Below are 19140 nucleotides of genomic sequence, written 5' to 3'. Positions count from 1 at the left end.
CTTTTCTTTACATGATCAGCCACATAATGCATTCCATTGATGCATATGTAGTACATAACAATTATAATAGAAAGTTAATGTCTACCCAGTTAAACATCTTTTCCCTCCCAGAGCTTATTAATGTGTTACTTTCAAATTTCATTTAATGTCTCTTGTTTTCATAATCTGCTGTAATACTGTCACTGTCTTTTGTAGGTTTTGCAGTTTGTAAAATGTCTGAGAATCACAGAGTGGTGGAGGTTCACGCCTCAGGCAGAGTTACCGTGTCCATCTTTCCTAGGATCATGTCCAGGTGGTTGCTAGGTGTAGTGTCCCCCTACCACCATGCTTCAAAACCTGTCCTGTCCTGTGAGGAGTCATTTCTTTAGCCAGCTTGGGCAGGTTTATTCTGGGGATGTATTTTTGGATTGATTTCCCCTATTCTCCATGCCTTCTTTTTTTTTTTTTTTTTTTTAAATTTTTTTTTTCTAATAGTATTTTTTGACGATTCACAAAAGAATAGGCAGTGGGAGTTACTGGAGTTTTGTATTTAAGAAAAATATTAGAAAAACTGAGATCACCTGAGTAAGTCACCTGTTTTTTTGAGTTTAGTAAGAAAAGAGAGCTAACAAGGACAAGTATGGCAGATCAGATAAAGCCTTGTACACATTAAAAGTTAGAAATTGATCCAGTCAGCACTTAAATGCCCATCACAACTTCAAAGTTCGTTCTCTCATAATTTTTAAACATAAAGTACTTGACCATTGAGAATTTAATGGGATAATACTGCAGTTAGCATGAAATGTATTTGAATGTTATCGTATTATAATGTATTTATGTACCAAACAATATGATATAGGTTGTAAACCAATGTTGAGTCCCAAATAATTTTCTTCAGAAAAATGATTTTCATGCCATCCATTCTTAATATTTTCACCTCATTTGCTTTCCTGTGGTGATTATTATTGGTCATTAGTTGAATAATTTCATAATCCTTGATTATGATGCACACCAATAAGATGTTTCTTGTAAAAATAATGATTTGGAAGCTGGTTGAAGACACGGCGATTGCAGACAAAAGAAGGAATGAATGACATCTGTTAGTCTGGGGCACAAGTACACTTCTTGCTGTTGACTGTTGCCTCTTTTCCTGATGAATTACACTTACAGATGAGCTCCCTAGTCTTGCAGTTCATTTAATGATGACCACCTTTTTTCATTTTCTCAAATGGCTTCTCTCTTTGCAGGCTGTACCTCAAAATGCTAATGAACATGAAAGTATAAAATACAGAAGTAATATTTTTTTCATGGCAGGTTAGGATACGCTAATTCTTTTTAAAAACCCTTTCCTTTGTCTAGAGTCAGTGTTGTTTAGAAAAGTCAATATTTGAGATTTTTTTTCACAAAATTTGGAGGAGATAGGAGATGCAGGCTAATTTTTTATGTGTATTTTGTGAGTATAATTTGTACCTGCAAACTTGATTTACCCATGCTAATTTTCAAAGAAAGCTTATTGGTTGTGGGAAGGAATAATTACTAAAGCAGTGTCAATCTTGCATGAAGGCTGCATGGTACTAAATACTTGAATAAACTGTCCATATACTTTTCCTGCCTTGCTAGTGGTTGCAGAATCTGAGAGAAAATAGAAACACTGACATGCTGGAAAATAAACCATCCAGATATACTCTGCAGAGAATTTTGCTTTGCTGTGTGATCCTGTGAAAGAAGTAATGAATTTGGAATCCTTGTCATGTGGCCAAAACACTTGAACTGGCATCACATCTTACAACTTGCTGACAGATTCCCCTCAGAAACCAGGGGAAATCCTCGAATCATTTGTATTTTAGGCTCAGCTGGTAATCAGAACATCTCTCTAGGCAGCTTTCAACAAATTTAAAATCAAAACCTTAATTACTGAGAATACTGCTCTGATTAGAGCCTAGGGGTACTTGAAGGAGATTATTGGGGAGGGGAAAGGGGTTGCAGGCATTCATCAAAAGCTAATGAACGTGTAACTTTATTAAGACCAAGGCGTTTTTTTGCTTAGTCTGAATACACCTTTCATTAGGTAGAGAAAAAACTACTAACTTGCACACCAGTTAAAAGAAAGCTTATAGTGATGGTTGTCCAATGATGGATAAGCAAAACATTTTTTTACATTTCCCTTGTCTGAAATTAATTCCATAAAATAGGCATTGATGTGCCCATAGGGAGTCAGCCCTGTGCTCTTTAACACACTGCCATTATCTCATTTTGGAGAGGGGTATGAAGCCCAGCAGCATCAGACTGCTGACTTGTGGCAGCCTTGGTCAGCTCTGTTGTTTTTTTTTTCCATTTCCTTCTACTTTTAGACAAGAATCTCCCCTAGAACAGTGTGATGAGAGAGCGTCATTTGTTTTTACTTCATGGGGAAGCCATCTCATTATGATGCACAGAATTTTTTTTCTTACAATTGGTAGTTTCAAATAGAGCAAGCAGCTATGCAGTTCTAAATTTGAAGAACACTGTGCCTTCATCCTCTGTACCAGCTTTAAGTCTGTTGCACTTCACTCTGTATTAGATGATTTGAACTGATTTATGGTTTCTGACCTACTTATTCCAGCTTACTTGTTCCTAGAATTCTGTTCACCTTGCAAGCAGAAACATAAGGTTTCATGAAAGACATGCTTTCAGTTAGTACCAGTCTTGACTTTTGACTTGTGCAGAGTTGTTACAATAAATAGATAATTCCATTTCTTCAACTCTCAATTTTTTGGTTTTTATAGTATAGCTATATAGGAATTAGAAAAACCCTGTTCTTGGTCCCTGCACAAAGTTTGATGAAAATATCAGATGGGAAAAAATTTGTCTTGTGATCAGGATATTTTTTTAAATTTACATGCTGTAAAATATTACATATTTGTAATATTTTTTTTTACCTTTTAGGCTTTGAAATAGTCTGATAAGCTTTGTTTTCCAATAGAAAAGCTTAAATATTCTGTTTCACTAATAAAGTGATGTTAATGACATTGGATAATACACTGTACTGTCTCGTTGAGTAAGCCCTGTTATTGCCACCTTAATTATAAGATGCTTAACTTTTATATCCTATAAAAAGCACTGTGTTGAACAAATGTAAAGTTCTGGTGCTGACACGCATGTTGAAATGGAATATTTAGCATATGTGAGGAAATGAAGTTGCTCTGCCTTTCAAAATGGAAGGCTGACCAGCCATCATTGTTTTTGTATTCTGGGAGTAAATTCCTTGGCTGAGTCCTGTTGCCTCTAAAACGTGCCTCTACACAGAAACATGCCAGTGGTGTTTGATGATCACTTCTGTCTGTGCTGGCAAGCAGTGGTTTGGAATCGCAGCTGTAAAAAAATTTTGCAACAGTACCTGTAGGAATATTAGGGGAAAGAATACTTTAAGTGGCTGGGGACAGAGACATGTGAAAGTGAAAACAGTTTCATATTCATAATACATGACTAGAATGACTGTTCTTTTATTTTTTAAAAAAACAACGCTTTTTGACAATGCTGGTGAAGTTTGTGGAGGTAAGTCAGATGCTTACTTTTACACTTAAAGCTGCTATAACTAGCAAAATCCCTTGTCAATGTCCATCCTTAAGGATGCTGTTTATTAAAACTGACCTCTAGTTACTGGAAACTGAGACAGTCAGAGCAGCAGGTCAGCATGTTTGAGATGCTGAGTTCTGCTTTGTTAGTTTCTCTTGCAAATCAAAGTTGTGTTTGACTGTTACATTCATTTGAATTGCCACCAACTTCTGTGACTATCCATTAAAAGCCATTGTATGGGCAGGCTCTTTAGTGTGTCCTGAATCTACTGCATTCAGGTTATAAACTCAGAATAGAAAATTTCAGCATTCAGAATTAAGTGTTTAGGATACTACCCTGGGAACAATAAACTTCAGTGTCTTCTATAGTGACATTTCCTCTGGACACGCTTTTTCATAAGCATGTATGTCTTAATTAGGTTTGATTTATCAAACTGATCAGGTTTGGGAGACTCTTTTCATTCAGATTTAATTTTTGGCTACTACAATAACTGGCCTTTTATTTTTAAACTAACTCTAAAAAAAAGAAGTATTCATGTAAACTTACATATTCGCTGTATCACAACTGCTATTTTAATACAGATGTTTAAGAATATACTTGGTGGTTGATACTGCTTTGTCTCCCTAGAGGTTCATTGTGAAACATAAGGTATGCTGAAAATATTTTTGGTTGTTTGTAAGCTAATATTTTAATTTTTTTTCAGTAGTGAGTACTTCAGAAAACGGACTTTTCTGTTCTAATTTCAAAACGTTCGTATCATTTGTAACTAACTATTTTGAATACAGGGGGAATTGTAAAGCCGGGTTTTATTATTTTTATTAAAGAATTGTTAAAGCATGGCCTTTTTCCCTTTCCACAGACAAAACAGAGGTCTCTCAAGTTATATCTCTGGTAGTATTTGAGCCAGTGACCCTTTCAGGAGTTTACACTTTCAGCTGATAGCATAGACAAAGAAAAAAAGTCCTCTTATTAAGCTACTGATTGAATTATATAATTCCGTGCTCAAGATGAGTGAATTTTTAATTCTTTTAAATAGAGATTTTACTAGACAGTGATGAAGGTAGTAGATGTTTTTCTCACTGACAGCAGACTCCTTTTAAGCCTGTTCATGGGAGTTCTGTACTCCAGAGTTTCTAGAGTATTATCTTTGGAATCTTACCCTCATACATCTTTTCTTTAAGTAATAAATGTTCAGTTTGTGATGACATTAGTGAAGAACTGGCACAACTAGCATAGTTATGTATGGGAATGCAAATTTTACAAGAAGAGAACATTTTCCTGAAGTTTTATATAAGGTTTGACAAACACTTCTTATTTGAAGTAATTTATTTCAAGAGTATTTTCATAGCAGCCAGGGGAACGCTCTTACTTTCAAGAGCAGAATGGTTTTATTTTGAAGGGAAAAAAATTAGGTGCCTGAGGGTCTTAAAAATTATTAGAAGGCAATATTTAGTCTTTCAGAAAAAATTACTGGCACATATCTGATGTAATGCATCTGTTAGATGGTTTATTTCATACATATTTTTGCCCTTCATTGGCTACATACTGAATATATCCAGTGTATATTGGATATATTTCTACATGAGCTCAATACAAAGTTGCAGCTTCGAGCAGATTTTAACACTTCTAAGACATGGGTTTTACTATGTAATGTGGAAAGTAGCTGAAGCCTTTGGCTATGTTTAACTTTGCTACCAAAAATTCATTATATGTAATTTTGTTCTGAGAGCAGTTAAATTGGTTATTGAGCTAATTAAATATGAAAATAACTTAGTTTAACAAAATACTTCTTTTTAATACCTCTGAGTACACTGGAAAGTGTAGACTGTGTAATCAAAGCCCTGAAAGTTGAAATCAGCTTATATTATGCTTTCCTTACATTTGTTTTTCTGTCAGTTCCCTGTGAAGAAAAACTGTTATGAGCAAGCAGTGAGAGAATCTAGATTATTTTGAAATTGGAGAAAAGTAGCATAAAGTGTAGTGGAAGAAAGTACATCAAGGGAACCCTGAATCATTGCCTGAACATCTGTGTGTAAACAAGCCTGGTTTATAAATTAAAATGCTCCGTCTATTGAACGGGAATTGACTCATCCTGTAGCATGGCAGAAGTTCTCTTTCTGCAGAATTACTCCTAAGCTTTTGTGAAGTGGGAAGCACAGGGAGTGTTAATTGTGTTCTAAAAGGTTGACCAGGTTTCAGCTCACAGCAGTTTGTATCTGGCATTTGAATAGAAGTTTTGAAAGGCTTGGGAGACTCTGCATACAGAATTGCTTTGAGATTCTGACGAAATTGTCCGCAAACATCTATCTGCATTTTACTTTGCCTAGCAAAGTAGTGAAGCAAGGTTTAAATAATGAAAATCTACTGTAACCTGAAACTTCTTTCATGCTAACATTTTTAACTTTCTTAAGAATTAATGCTGTGATAATATTGCTTACCAGAAGCAATTTGTATTCAGGTTTGCTTTTTCAGTGTGTTTGTTTAGTATTATGCAACTGTGCTTGCAATTCTGTGTGGGAAAGGCCATACTGAGTTGGAGGCTTGTGGGAATTCTCTTGTGCCTGCATGAAGATTGAGCCTGCTTAAATGTGGGAATGGAGTTAGAGCTTGTTGTTTCAGGGGGGAAGGCAAGCATGCCTGTGTGATTCCTGAGGAGCTGGCAGTACCTGGCAGTTATTGGTTTGCCTAATTTTTTAGGTGGCTTCTGCCAGGCAGAATACAGGCAGGTTGTTATTTACCATAGTGCATATGGCTCCTCTGGGTCTTATTTAGTAATTTCATTGAGACTGATGGGAAGGCTCTTTAGCATGGGGTAAAAGAGTAAGCTGAAATAAGATACCACTATTGCTGAAACCAAATACTTAAATTACTAATTGAATATTTAGAAGATGGAGATATTTGACTTTGTGGTATTTTATTGTTTTCCAAATAGAGACAAGTAATCTGTTTCATTGCAGCAAGACACTGGATTCCTTGCCAACTGTATGACAACAATCACAAAGCGTAATTCCTAAAATGAGTGATCAGTTTGACATTCAAACTTGTTTATAGATGGTGACTTTCCTTAGGTTTTCTGGCTTAGTATTAGACTTTGTCATGCCTAGACTTGGATTGAAATGGATATTGTTAATCACAGGCTACACTTCCACTGTGAGTATCCTGCAGTACCGTACATTAAGCATATGAATGAAATTCAGGTAGCTGTGTAGATAATAAGGATGTGATAATATCATCACTTTAGAGTTTATCCAGCTATGGTTGCAATATTATATCTAGAATTAAATATTATTAATATAATAATATCTACTTTTAAGGTAGAGGGAGGCATTTATTGACAGATGATTTTGACATTTTTTGTTAACCTTTCATGACAGAACTTAGCAGCTTCTGTCTTCTATTTTTTATATTTTTTCATATCTTTTTGGGCAGTAAATGAGGAGTGTTTTCATAAATGCAGGAATCACTGAAGAGCATAGCATGCACACTGAATATATCTTAAAAAATTTGCTTTCAATTCAAACCAGTTCTGTTTAAAGTGTATGTTAAGTATATGCATGAAAGGATGAAAGCTTATTTAAATGTTTAGTAAAGCCAAGTACACAAATCTGTTTTTCTCTTAGAGAGAGAACTTGTTACTCTCACTGTAGAACACTCCAAGCAATGCTTGGAGACTGTTTAACTTGGTAGAATCTGATATTCTGTTTAAATTATGATTTAAGTACCACAGTCTTACCATGGAACAAATACAAAACACAGAATTTATGCTTTCTTGATGCATTTGTTGATGTTAGTGATTCTTGAATGTAATTTGATTCATAAGTCAATTCAGCACTATATTCCTACATGACAAAAAAAATCTTGCCCTAACCTTAATAGCTTGAAATGAAGAAAACATTAGGCTGGTTTTGGGTGTTGAAAGATCTGCTAAACAGTAACTGCCTTCAGACAGCAGCTTTCATGGGCTTGACAGAACGGTTTAACTGGCAGCTTAAGTAACAGGAAAAATCTGTGTGCAGGAAAAAATGGAAATACCAGATTATTGATTGGTTTCAAAAGAAGATGTTACAGAATTATGTACAAAATTTGATAAGAATGGATGGAATCAGTACAGGGAGGAGATGTCTAGTCAGTGTAAAAATGTCAAGAGTTTGACACAGTTGCTGGGAAACACCAGGATGTTTTGATGTGTAAAAAACTGAAGTTTGTGGGAAGTGAATGTATATATAGTACTGTGGAAAGTAACCCAAAATAATTCATGGACCAGTTACATTTGCACAGCAGAAGCTACGGGAATTTTTTTTTCTTATTGAGTCCAACTCCTGGCCCTGCACAGGACACCCCAAGAGTCACACCATGTGCCCAGAAGTTTTTGGTTCACAGAACACTTGCTGAACTCTGTCAGGCTTGATGCTGTGACCACTTCCCTGGGGAGCCTGAGTCTCTCTATTTTCCTTTCTTCCTCCCTTCCTTCCTCTTCTTAATGTTTCTGATACTTTGAACCTAGATCAACTTCGCTTTTTTTTTTTTTTTTTCCTTCCCTCTTTCATTAATTTTTCCCTTGTTTCATAAATTATATTGATTTTCCTTGATTTGACATAAGGCTCCTCTCAGTTCTCTCTAGAAATCTTCTCTGGCTATCTTTTTCCATCTTTCTCCTTGACTACCTCCTTCCCATTGGTCATGTGCTTTATAAATTATTGTAAAAGGAAGGTTAATTTCTATGGTGCTTCATTTATTTTCTAAAAATACAATTAGATGACACAAAAGTGCACAAAACTGACTTTTGGTTTCTAGCAACCCTTTATATAGTTTCATGATGGTAGCAAATGATATAAACACTGGTGTTTAAAAACAAGAGTTGTAACTGGGGAATCTGAGTAATGCAGGCAGGAAAGATTACACAAGGCAAAAGGAAATAATGACACACGCTACTAATTAGCAGTTTAAATTATTTAGCATGCATAAGACTATCTGAATGAGAAGAAAAAAATCCAGCAGCAAAAATACTGAAGAAAATTATTTCCTGAGAGTCAGGGTGATAATGCTAATTCATCAGTTTGCTTGCCTTGAAGTTACTGGAATGTGAACTCTGAATGCAGTAGCTTTTGAAGACATGTGGAGAGTAGGTAGTGAAGTTGCTCTCACACTTTTGGCTAGAGGCGTCTGTAGGTAAGTTCTAGGTGTCACATGAGGAATGAGTAGAAATAAAAGGTTAAGATTAATTAGTATCTCAACAGGAATTCCTGAAACCTTTTTGATTCCTGACACAACTAAAAATAGATGGGGTAATTATAAGTCAAACTGTCCTTTCATTTATGCATCATTTTACAAGCATGCTAGTGATATTTTTGCATGCACAAATGGAAGGGATTTTTCTTCAAGAGCAAAGAGCAGCCTGTTAATTGAGTGCCTTTATCTGGCATGTGGGCAGTGAGTGCATATAACTTAAATGTTTGGATGTAAATACTTACGTAAATTATTATACCATTTCTTTTTCTTTTTCTTTTCTGTCTGGTAAATCTGATGTAGGTGTTACTTTCTTCCTAATATTTCTGTTGTGTTCTATGATCATGTGCTGTGGCACAGGATTGATACGATTGTTTCTAGGGAGGTCAGTGTGGAATTGGATCTTCTGGTATGGGGTTGTTTAATTATCTGGAGGGTTTTTTTAAATTAGTTTCTTTGCTATTGATTTGATATTGGTATTGTGGTGATTTCTTTGTTGGATTTTTTTTAACACTGTGATAGGAAAGCAGTGACAGCACTGGGTCCATTCTGTGGTAAAGTTGCTGTGAACTTTTTAGCAATTGCATGTTTCTCTTGAATAAGAAAAATAGTTTTCTGAAAGATGGGACCCATAATACAATTAATAACAGCTCTGCCACTGCCTGTGGGCTCTTTGCAGTATTTTTATAAATGTTTATCTGGACTGTTCAGACCTGTAGCCACACAGAAACAATTAATGCTTTTGTGGCAATCAGGGTATAAATACGATAAAGGATGAAAACCACGTTTAGCTGACTGAATTCACCTGAAGTACCTGACTGTTTTAATTGATCCACTTCACTGAATTATTTTGCAGCCACTTAAGATTATGAGCTATTGTTTTCAAATTTCCCATATTTACAACCATATGTATTCAAGAGAATTTAATTTTTGGCTATTGGGGGTCTTGATAAGATATTTTAACTGGCTTGCTTAACTTCTGAAATATACTATTACTAGTACATAGTTTGAAGAACTAAAAGCTAGTAGTCAACAAATTTTGGATTTAAAATTAAATTTTATAGAGGGAAATAGAGGTTTTTTTGTGTTGGTAGAGTGTGTTGTAGTCATTTTTCATTTAGTAAGTGGTGAATAAATGACCAAGCAGTCTTTGAGGTGGCTGAGATACTCCTATGTTTCAAGTTGGCAATGCTGAAATTGAATGTTCACTTAAATTTTGACTGACAAAAAGACCTAAAACTTAAATGTGTTAGCTCACATTGACTCACAACAGCATGAATCAGAAAAGATCTTAAGATAGTCTGTATTACAAACCAAAATAAGTAATAAATTTTAAAGTTATGTGGTTTGAAATACTGAAGCTACTCTGGAAATTAGTATGCGGTGAGGACACAAGAATATTGCAAATACTAGAATTGGTTTTTGCAGCCTGACTAGTGGATTATTTCAATATCCAGCCTTTTAAATGATAAGTTCACTGTAGCTTGAAATGTACCTTTTTGGGATAGTTCATTTGGTAGTAAAATTAACCCTCCTTTAGAAAAAAAAAAAAAACAACCCAGGAAAAAATCCCCCCCCATAATTTTCCATTTCTAAGAAAAATCAGATATATAGAAGATTTTGCCTTGTTGTCCATATACTTCTGCAGAAACATTTTGAAAAAGAAAACATTTACTATTGATTACGTGTTTCATGCTCTCTTAAGGAAATCTGATTTGGTTATTGCAGGCTTCAGACCTCTTACTTGGACTCAAATGGTTCATGGTTCATGACTTAAAGTAGAAGAATCTACCAGATAGAATAAGGTGCAATGATTTTAAGTAAGTCATACTTGACATATTACGTGTGTTCCTGTTAAACTCACTTGTAACTGGCTGTTTCTGGAAGTCAGAGTATTAAGTATTGCAAATTTGACTGGAAAGTGCTGTATTGCCAATCTTGCCAGATGCAGAAATTGGCAGGAATGTGGCATTTTGAGTATGCTTTTTAGATCCTGATGTTTCACAGTACTAGATACATGATTTTCCCAGTGTCTTCTTGGAGAACTATGTAATAGATGAGGGAGTGTTTGCAGGGGCACTGCTGGGAAGGAATTATTCAGGTTCCCCTGTCAGCTGTATAATTTTTTATGTTAGGCTGTAGTGGGTAGGAGTTCAAATTACACAGGTTATGTTTGCTGCTCTAACAGTTGCTTATAGTGACCCTTAGAGAAGAAGCAACAGAAGGAATATAAACATTGCATGGGCAACAACAGCAAACTGACAGGCAATGAGTTTTACCTCACTGACTGGTTAAATAAGGCTCCTATATCGCAAGGGGAGGGAAGGAAAATCACATTGAGTATTTAAAGGGAGGAAAGAAAAAAATTTGAAGACCCTCAAAATGTCAAATAATTTGTCACATACATATTAATATGTTCACTCATAAATGTCAGTTCTTGTAAAAAGTTTGTCCACCTTTCTCTTGGATCTGACTTTGCAGAACGTTTTGGGGCCTACAGCTGGGCTGCAGAGCTAAACTTGATTTTTTTCAGATTTTTAAACAGACCTCTGAATCAGGCGTCTCTTGTAATTTTTGCTGCTCTCCTGACTTTGAAAAAGGATCTGTGCTCCTGTGAGAGACATCTTGAGGCGTGGTTGGTGATCATGGAATCAGTTAGGAAAACATATTTCTTTTTACTTCAGTTACATAGCTTGGAAGCTCAGCCTGAGGAAAGAACTGTTTCAGCTTCTGCTGTTAAGTGTACATTTCTGCACAGCTGAGTCACTGGACACATCTTTTTTCCCTCTCCTGTTAGCTTGGAGGTGATTTTGTGATATTTTACAGAAATAACCGACCAACCCCTGCCCCCATCCCATTGTATTCTTTTGTTTTAGAGTTTTGCCAAGAGCAAGTTTTCCAACTGTCAGTGGTTGTCCATAGCTGTGGGTAAGAATATCTTATAGACCAGTCCATATACTTTAGCAGTAGTTGCTCTTTCCTGATCTCTTCAGAGATGCTGCCAAACATCCTTTCCCACCTTTTTAACAAGGATCAGTGGATATCAAGCTGTGGTCTGCTTCCAAGTGGAATGTGTCACAAAGAGCTAAGACCCTGTATGTGGTCTACATGCATGGGAAGTTCTAAGTCTGTGCTTGTAATAGAAAAAGTATCTGTGGGCCTTTAGGGGAGAAAACAGACAGGTGTCAGAATGGCTGTTCCTGCCAAGACTATACTAACTGCATCATTTCATAGTGACTTCCTTTATATGAGTGTATTTGTAAGATAGAATGAAAAAATAATTGATGATCATTCAGATTCGATTTTCTATGTAGGATGAAAAAATATCGATATTAACAATTCAGTGATTTTAGGTGTAACATTCATTACTAACACATTTGTCATTAAATAAATAAACAAATGAGTTTTGGTTAATTTGATGGTGCAGTGAGTTTCGCTATTGATAACAACATATCATCTATATATACATATGATAAATGGTGGGAAAAATGCCCAAAGAAGACGGTACTTAGTTTCAACTTAGTTAACCACTATCATGAATATATTAAAGTAATTGTAAGATCCATTTCGCTTCCTGATGAGCGGTGTTCTGCGTAATGTGTACTCCCCTTGCTTCTAAAACACTGATAAATGAAATCTCTTGGAATGTTTTTAAGACAATAGCTATTTAATGAATAGCTTGTGTGTACAGGAGAAAAGAATAAGCTTGATTGCTTACAATCTGACATTTGAAAAAGCATTTTTTTAGATCTCTTGTATTTGCATATCTAATTGCTATGTAATCAAAACTAAGTGAACTGTAGCTGCTTGAAACTAAAAAATGAAAGGCAATCATCTTTAAAGGAGGAGATATCCCACTCATATGCAAGCCTGTCTGAATATTAGAATTATATTCTTCTTGTGTTTAATTATAGGTGTCTGACTGAGCAGTAAATTTATGCCTGTGTATTAAAGGAGTGAATGTGACCCTGAAACATCAACTTTCCTTTGTTGAAGCAAAGCATTCGCATTGAGAGAACTTAACAGTGTTGTGTATTTTGGTGATAAGGGATTGTGCCAGAGTAGCTGTTAATTACCTGCTTTGTTTGATATGGAAAGTAGTGGTTCCACACTTTTCTTCCCACCAGTGACAGTACTCAATTAAAACTTGTATTAAACAGTGATAATGCCCTCGTTTATCTGGTGGAGAAGATGTGAGGTGAAGAAAATTAACAGGGTATTTTCATCTGTTTGGAGACAGCTTTGTTTTTTTCATAAACCTAGTGACGAGTTTTGTCTTTTTTGGTGTATGGTGAGCTTTGGTTATTTTATTTATTTTTTAAATCTTTGTGACTCTTGAATCCTGCTGTTTAATAACAATAGTGGCTACAGTAGAAGCAGAAAAAAAGAAACCTTAACTGCAATGTTAGAATTGTAAATTTGGAAGATGCTTGCTTTATCTTATTCCTTCTCGTTCCTCTGTGTGAAGCATCTGGTACCATTGGTCAGTATTTTAGTTGTTTTTGAAAATCTATTGTATCATAACATGGTATCTTGCATTGCAGATTTTTTTTTTTTGTAGTTAAAAGTTTTTGACTGAGTTTTTCTATTCCAAGTGTGTGAAGCATGTTTCCTAATGCAGTCTGAGATGGACTTCTCTAAGTAGTAGATCTTTTTTGTATATCTAAACAGAAGTAACAAGGAGGAGTAAAGCAAAGAAGTTAACATAGAAGATATAGTGTCTTTGTTTATTTCAGATACCAATGCTGAAGAATATTCTAATAGTGAAATATACAAACAGTATCAGTAGGCAGTAGAAAAGGGTATAAAATAGTTATAGTAACACTTAAATGTTCTGTTTTCATTCTTCCAAAGAAATTAAGGAATGGGTTGGTTGCTTTCCTTGTGAAATTTGGAAGGTCTGTGTTCAGCAAGCTTGAACAGCTTTATTCTGGAGTGAAAACTAAATGTTTGATGCTAGACTAATTTGGCCAAAAATGTGAAACAGTAAGTGAAAAGGAGTAATTACTGTAGCAGCTTTAATGCGTGTACACAAAATTCTTTTGAGGAGCTCAGTGGATATGGCAGTGCATGGTAACTCAAGTAGAACTTCAGAGCTTCAGCTGTTAGGTGAATAGAGGTCACATGCAGAGTAAGGGTGGTTGCCTGCAGTAATTAGGCACAATTAGTAAAGTTTGCTCAGAAGGCATATTGCACATACTGAATGGTTAGCAGTAATGACTGGTCTTAGAGATAACCATACACAAACAAAAAAATCATTACAGATAAAACAGTTTGTTAAAAAAAAAAAGAAAAATATATGGAAACTTGAAAGATTTTCTTGTTTTGTTGAAAACCTAAGCAGTCATTGTTAAAGAGAAGAAAGCTAGCTTTTATTTTGTAGTGGAACATTCTAATCTCACAGGATGCAAGCAAAGTGTGTGAAAAATCAGGCTTAGGGAAAAAAAAATGTAATAGTGTGAGTTGATCATGGTATACAGAAAGAATACTAGATCATAACTAGGATTTTTTTAAGTAGTCTGCTTTTCTTTTGAAGTAAATGTTCTTTTGGGCATATTAACTGACAAATTTCATTAAATTATTGTATTTAATGATGAGTTGCTACCTGATTATTGGTTATGTTATATGTAGGTAATTCATAAAGTCAATAAATGTAGATTCATTCCTAATTGCTACACAATTGCCCTCTCATGCCAGGTAAACAGTGATAAGCATTAAATAAGAACTTGATAAGGTGTTTTATGATCTGGCATTTTGAAGTGCAATTATCTCTGTTTCTTTAACAGTTTTTTCCCAGTTCTCTTTTTTCTGCACTGTAAAAATAACCCATGGAAGGCGAGTTTGACGTGCATTCGGATGAGCAGACCTACCTCATGGCACAGCAGTGCTGCAGCATAGTGTTAGTGTAACTGTGTTAGCTCATCCATTTAGGATTAGGTTCTGCAGTGATTAGATGGCTGCCTCTGCTCAAACATTGAATAGTCATTTCACTTTGTAGGTGAGTACTGCAGCCCACACTGTCTAGCCACAAATGGTTTTTGCAATGCCAAAGACACTCTGTTAAGGTTTCCTCAGACTATCACGCATTCGGTATAAATTCCCAGCCTCAAATAAAGTCGAGGACTGTTCTTCCAGAATGAATAGTCTTAAATGGACACGCCATACTTTTTATTCCCTGTAAAGAAAATGCAACAAGGCTGTCATATTTTTCTGCTTATGTTGTTCTGATTATGATTCATTAACTTTGCTCATGTGAAAAATATTTGTCAGCATTTTTTGAGTATTTTCTTTATGTAGTTCAGTTACAACTTTGAGGAACTCTTTCTTGTATTCACTTTAAGAGAATTTTCTGTCCATATACAAAATTTTGAAATAACGTTGTAATATCCAATTTTGAATAGATATTCATTTGCTATGTTTTCACATAATCTCTATATGCAGGTCTTCTTGAAGAGAGGAAAATTTCTGTATTGAAATTATATGCTGTGTCACAATGTGTTAAAGAACAGAACTTTGCAATTCCCTTTCCTGCATCTTTTTTGCCACAAGCCTGCTTTCCCTTAATATCTTTTACTATTTTTATAGGACTTGCAGTCCCTTTTGGGAGGAATTGCTGTGTGTCTGACTGTGGTCCAGAGTGAGTTTCCCAAGTCTAAGACTGAATGGGAATTCTCTTTTCCAGTCTAAGGTTTTGGGGAGTTTTTCCCTTTAGGGAAATGCCATCTACATTGCACAAATGTGGTAATTTTCTGCACTCACCCCATGGACAGTTTTTCACAAATTTCATTAAAAAGTTGAACAAAAATGATTCTGTTAAGTTATTCGCTTGGTCAAATAGGAAAAACTCATGCTCTTGGTAACTCTGAAAAGTTAAACTTTTTTCTATCACTAAGCTTTAGGACATGAAAAAGCTAGAAGCTGAGAGCTTGCAGCTCTCCAAATAGTCATCCAGAAGAACACTGTTAAGCATCCTTTTGACAAGGTTTATGTACCACTGTGGAAAATTCAGACCCTCTGTCTCCCTCTATAATCTGAGTTGATGGTACTTGTCATTTGAAATATATATACACCTGCTAAACATGCTTTTTTCTTTCTGATGAAAACAGTCCTGCTGAAAGCATGTCATAAAACTTGGTTTTATTGCAGAGGTACACAATGAATCATAATTTCCTGCAGGCTCAGATCCTGCCTATGTAGGATCAACAACTAAAAAACTGAAAATGTGAATGATATTTTATTTATGGTTGGGACTTATAGAGTATGTCTTGCATTTGTACTTCCAGTTTTTGGCTGCTTAACAATGTACTTGGTGCATCTGGTGTTTGAAATATTCTCTCTAGCGAGGTCACTCTGAGCACAACTACCTAAGATTTTTTTTTAAAGTAGATAGCAATGATATTGATGTTCTTTATCCCTTCTGTCCATTTTTTTTAGCCATTTGGGCAGCTGAGAATGAGGTTAAGGTGTAAAATTTGGAAATTTACTGTGAAAGAAAGTAAGGAGAATTTACCAGTTAGCCCTTGGTATATCTGTGCCTCAAAGCTAAGAATTTTTGTTAAATCAGATTTAGAGTGATAGAGATTTCTCTTAGAGAAAATGTGAAGAATCCATCTAGAAACAAACTTTAATTCCATGTATTAGCGGAGTCAAGTTATGATGACCTTGGATACACTCTAAACCAATTTTTAATGATTACTGTCAGAGCAGTTCTTTTTCTATTGAAAAGTAATGGCCTATGATATATTGAAGACCAGATTAAATCATCCTGACTATTCCTTCTGGTCAAAATCTCTAAAACTGTGAAAAAATTACTTGGAGTTAAGCTGAAGTATAAAAAGAGGCATAATGGATAAGATGTATAGAATAAAATTTCAGTGTAGCATAATGTACCATCTAATTTATCAAAATCTTACACAGATCACAAAAACTTCTTTATACCTATACACATGTATATACAGTGTGTTTGTGTGTGTGTGTCTGTGATGCTGAATAGATCACAATTCTGTAATTAAGTTGCATTTTATGTGTTTGGGTTCTTTTGCACTGTATGTGGTTTTGTGCATCATAGACTTTGTACATTCCTATATGCTAAAATGAAAATGGGTTATTGGTAAAGATAAAGTTAAAATTTTGGTTCTCCAATATGGTTTGTTTACATCTAATCTCAGAGAACTAAAATCTTAGTCATGTAGAATTTTTGAGCAGTATTCAGCAATAAATTTTAATGATTAGAGTTTTTTAATGATTAGACACTTTTGTTGTGTATTTTGTTACTGGCCTTAAATCAGAAAAACTAAAAAGCTAAACTCACTTCAGACAGGAACAGGTTTTGGAGATTTTTTTTTTTTTGCTTGTTTCAAAAAAAGAAGTAAAGCATGCTCACCTGTGTGACCATATTTGAGACTATTCAAGAGGGAGTATTAAAAAGGAAGTGAGTCAACACAGCCAACAGGAAATGCAGTAAGTTTGAGGAGGGATCAGGAGGAAACAGAACAAGGTGTTAAGTCTCCACAAAATTGTGAAAATAGTCGCAAAAAGGTTTTTTTTCTCTAATGCTTTTTTTTCCCCCTAATGTGATTTTTGCAAGTACATTTTCTAAGATGATAAAGTTTCATGCTTTCTGCAGCTGAGATTTTTCATATGTATCAAACTAGATGTTTGAATTCTAGTCTGTTAATTCAGTTCTTCATGCTAGCATTAAAAGTGGTTAATAGTGTTAAGAGCCACATAACTACTTGGAGGATGGGGTGAACATTGGAACAGACAGAACTTTCAGAATGCATGTAATTCAATGTCCTGGGACTGTGTGTGGTTGGTGACATACCACAAAAAAACCCCCAAACTTATTCCCATATGTAAGGGAAACATTTGAAATGTACAAAGTGAAAAGCTCAGTGTGGAGATTTGTGCTAATAATTTCTATACCTGGAGTTTCCGGTGTTACATGCTTATTCAGAGGTAATCTAGCTGTTCTTCAGACTCTGGGTGAACATATACAGTGCAAACTTTCTCTTCTGGTGTAATCCCTAATTTTCTTAGTGCTTTTTCTTATATAGGTATATTAAAAAAACTGTTGCATGAGTGTGTTTTTGAATATTTGTGTACTGTTTCATCATCAGATTTAAGAGGTTATTTGTTGGTATCTTCGGAGTAATGAAGAATGAGACTGTAATCTCTTGCCTAATATGGGGCAGTGTTTTAAAGCTCCAATAGCCATGTTATCCTGCATGTTGTATCATGTTAGAGCAAGCTATTAAAACAGTTTATATGTATTTAAGTGCCCAAATAAAACCATCCCATCTTGCTTTGAGACACCTCATGTTTTTTTGAAGTTCTTTCTTTTCATCCATTGATTTGTCTGTGTATTTCATGCTGTTAGTCTCCTTTGGCATTTTTATAGATGATGAGCTGTACCTACTTTTTACTTTGCATACACTGCAGCTGCAAAGTACGCCTTCCTTGCCCTGTGAAGCTTGAGAGAGTGTTGGTGTGCTAAATAGTTGTGTGTTAGATACTAAGTCAGGCAATAAAGTTTTAGTGCAGGTGGTTTCCAGCTTTTTGTCCCCATCACAAGAATGTGACATCCTACAAAAGTGGAAAAAATCATAATAACTGCATGCAGGGTAAGGGTTGGGGGCAGAACAGGGAAGATATGGAGGTTATACTGTGTATGCTTAGCTGAGCATGACTTGTATTGGAAACTTCAGTTTTGTTGAATATTAGAGTAGTTTGTTGAATAATTAAAAAGTGCTTCACTATCAGAGGGAAAAAAATCCTATCAACAAGTTCCACTGATGATTTTTCCGACTTAGGCAAGCAGTTTTTTGTGAAGGTGTCTTTCCCTGTGAGACCGTATGGTTTTGCAGCAAGAAGTTTGAGTATATGGTCTAAGCATTGTTTGTAAATTACAGCAGAGCATTAATTTCTTTCAAATTCTTGTGGAGAATAACATTGCAACTTATAGCTGAGGTACTTACTTGATTACTTAGATATTCCCCCCGCCCCCCCACTCCCCTAAGTCAGTCAGGCACTTGAGTTTCATAACATTTAAATGGGATTTAATACTTCGTATGAAGTAATTGCATAGGCAGGAGGGGCATTAAGGTAAACAGTTGCATGTGTACTATGTGTTGCATAGCAAAAAGTGTATTAAAAGCATAATTTTTTAAAAAAAGTAATATGTTTGTATCATTCATATGCTTGGTAATCTTAAAGTGACTTTTTTGCTATATAAATACACTTTTTCTTAAGAAGGTGATATAATGGATATTGAAGTAACCACAGATATCCTTAAATTAGAATTTAATTCAAAGCGTCTTTACTTAAATTTGCATCAAATTACGCAGGATTGAAGAGGCTCACGCACTCTTAAGCGGAGTA

General features: G+C 35.2%; 1 protein-coding gene across 17 annotated transcripts in view; it reads left to right on the top strand.

Moving 5' to 3' along the window:
* The window catches only part of QKI (QKI, KH domain containing RNA binding), a 146264-nt gene that overhangs the window by 64470 nt on the left and 62654 nt on the right, over positions 1-19140 (top strand). The gene's annotated exons all lie outside the window — the stretch shown is intronic.

The sequence above is a fragment of the Cyanistes caeruleus genome, chromosome 2 (genome assembly GCF_971803275.1).
Source record: "Cyanistes caeruleus chromosome 2, bCyaCae1.hap1.1, whole genome shotgun sequence".
Classification (NCBI taxonomy): Eukaryota; Metazoa; Chordata; class Aves; order Passeriformes; family Paridae; genus Cyanistes; species Cyanistes caeruleus.
Note: the sequence above shows the minus strand (reverse complement) of the source record. Positions and strands in the feature narration are given on the sequence as shown.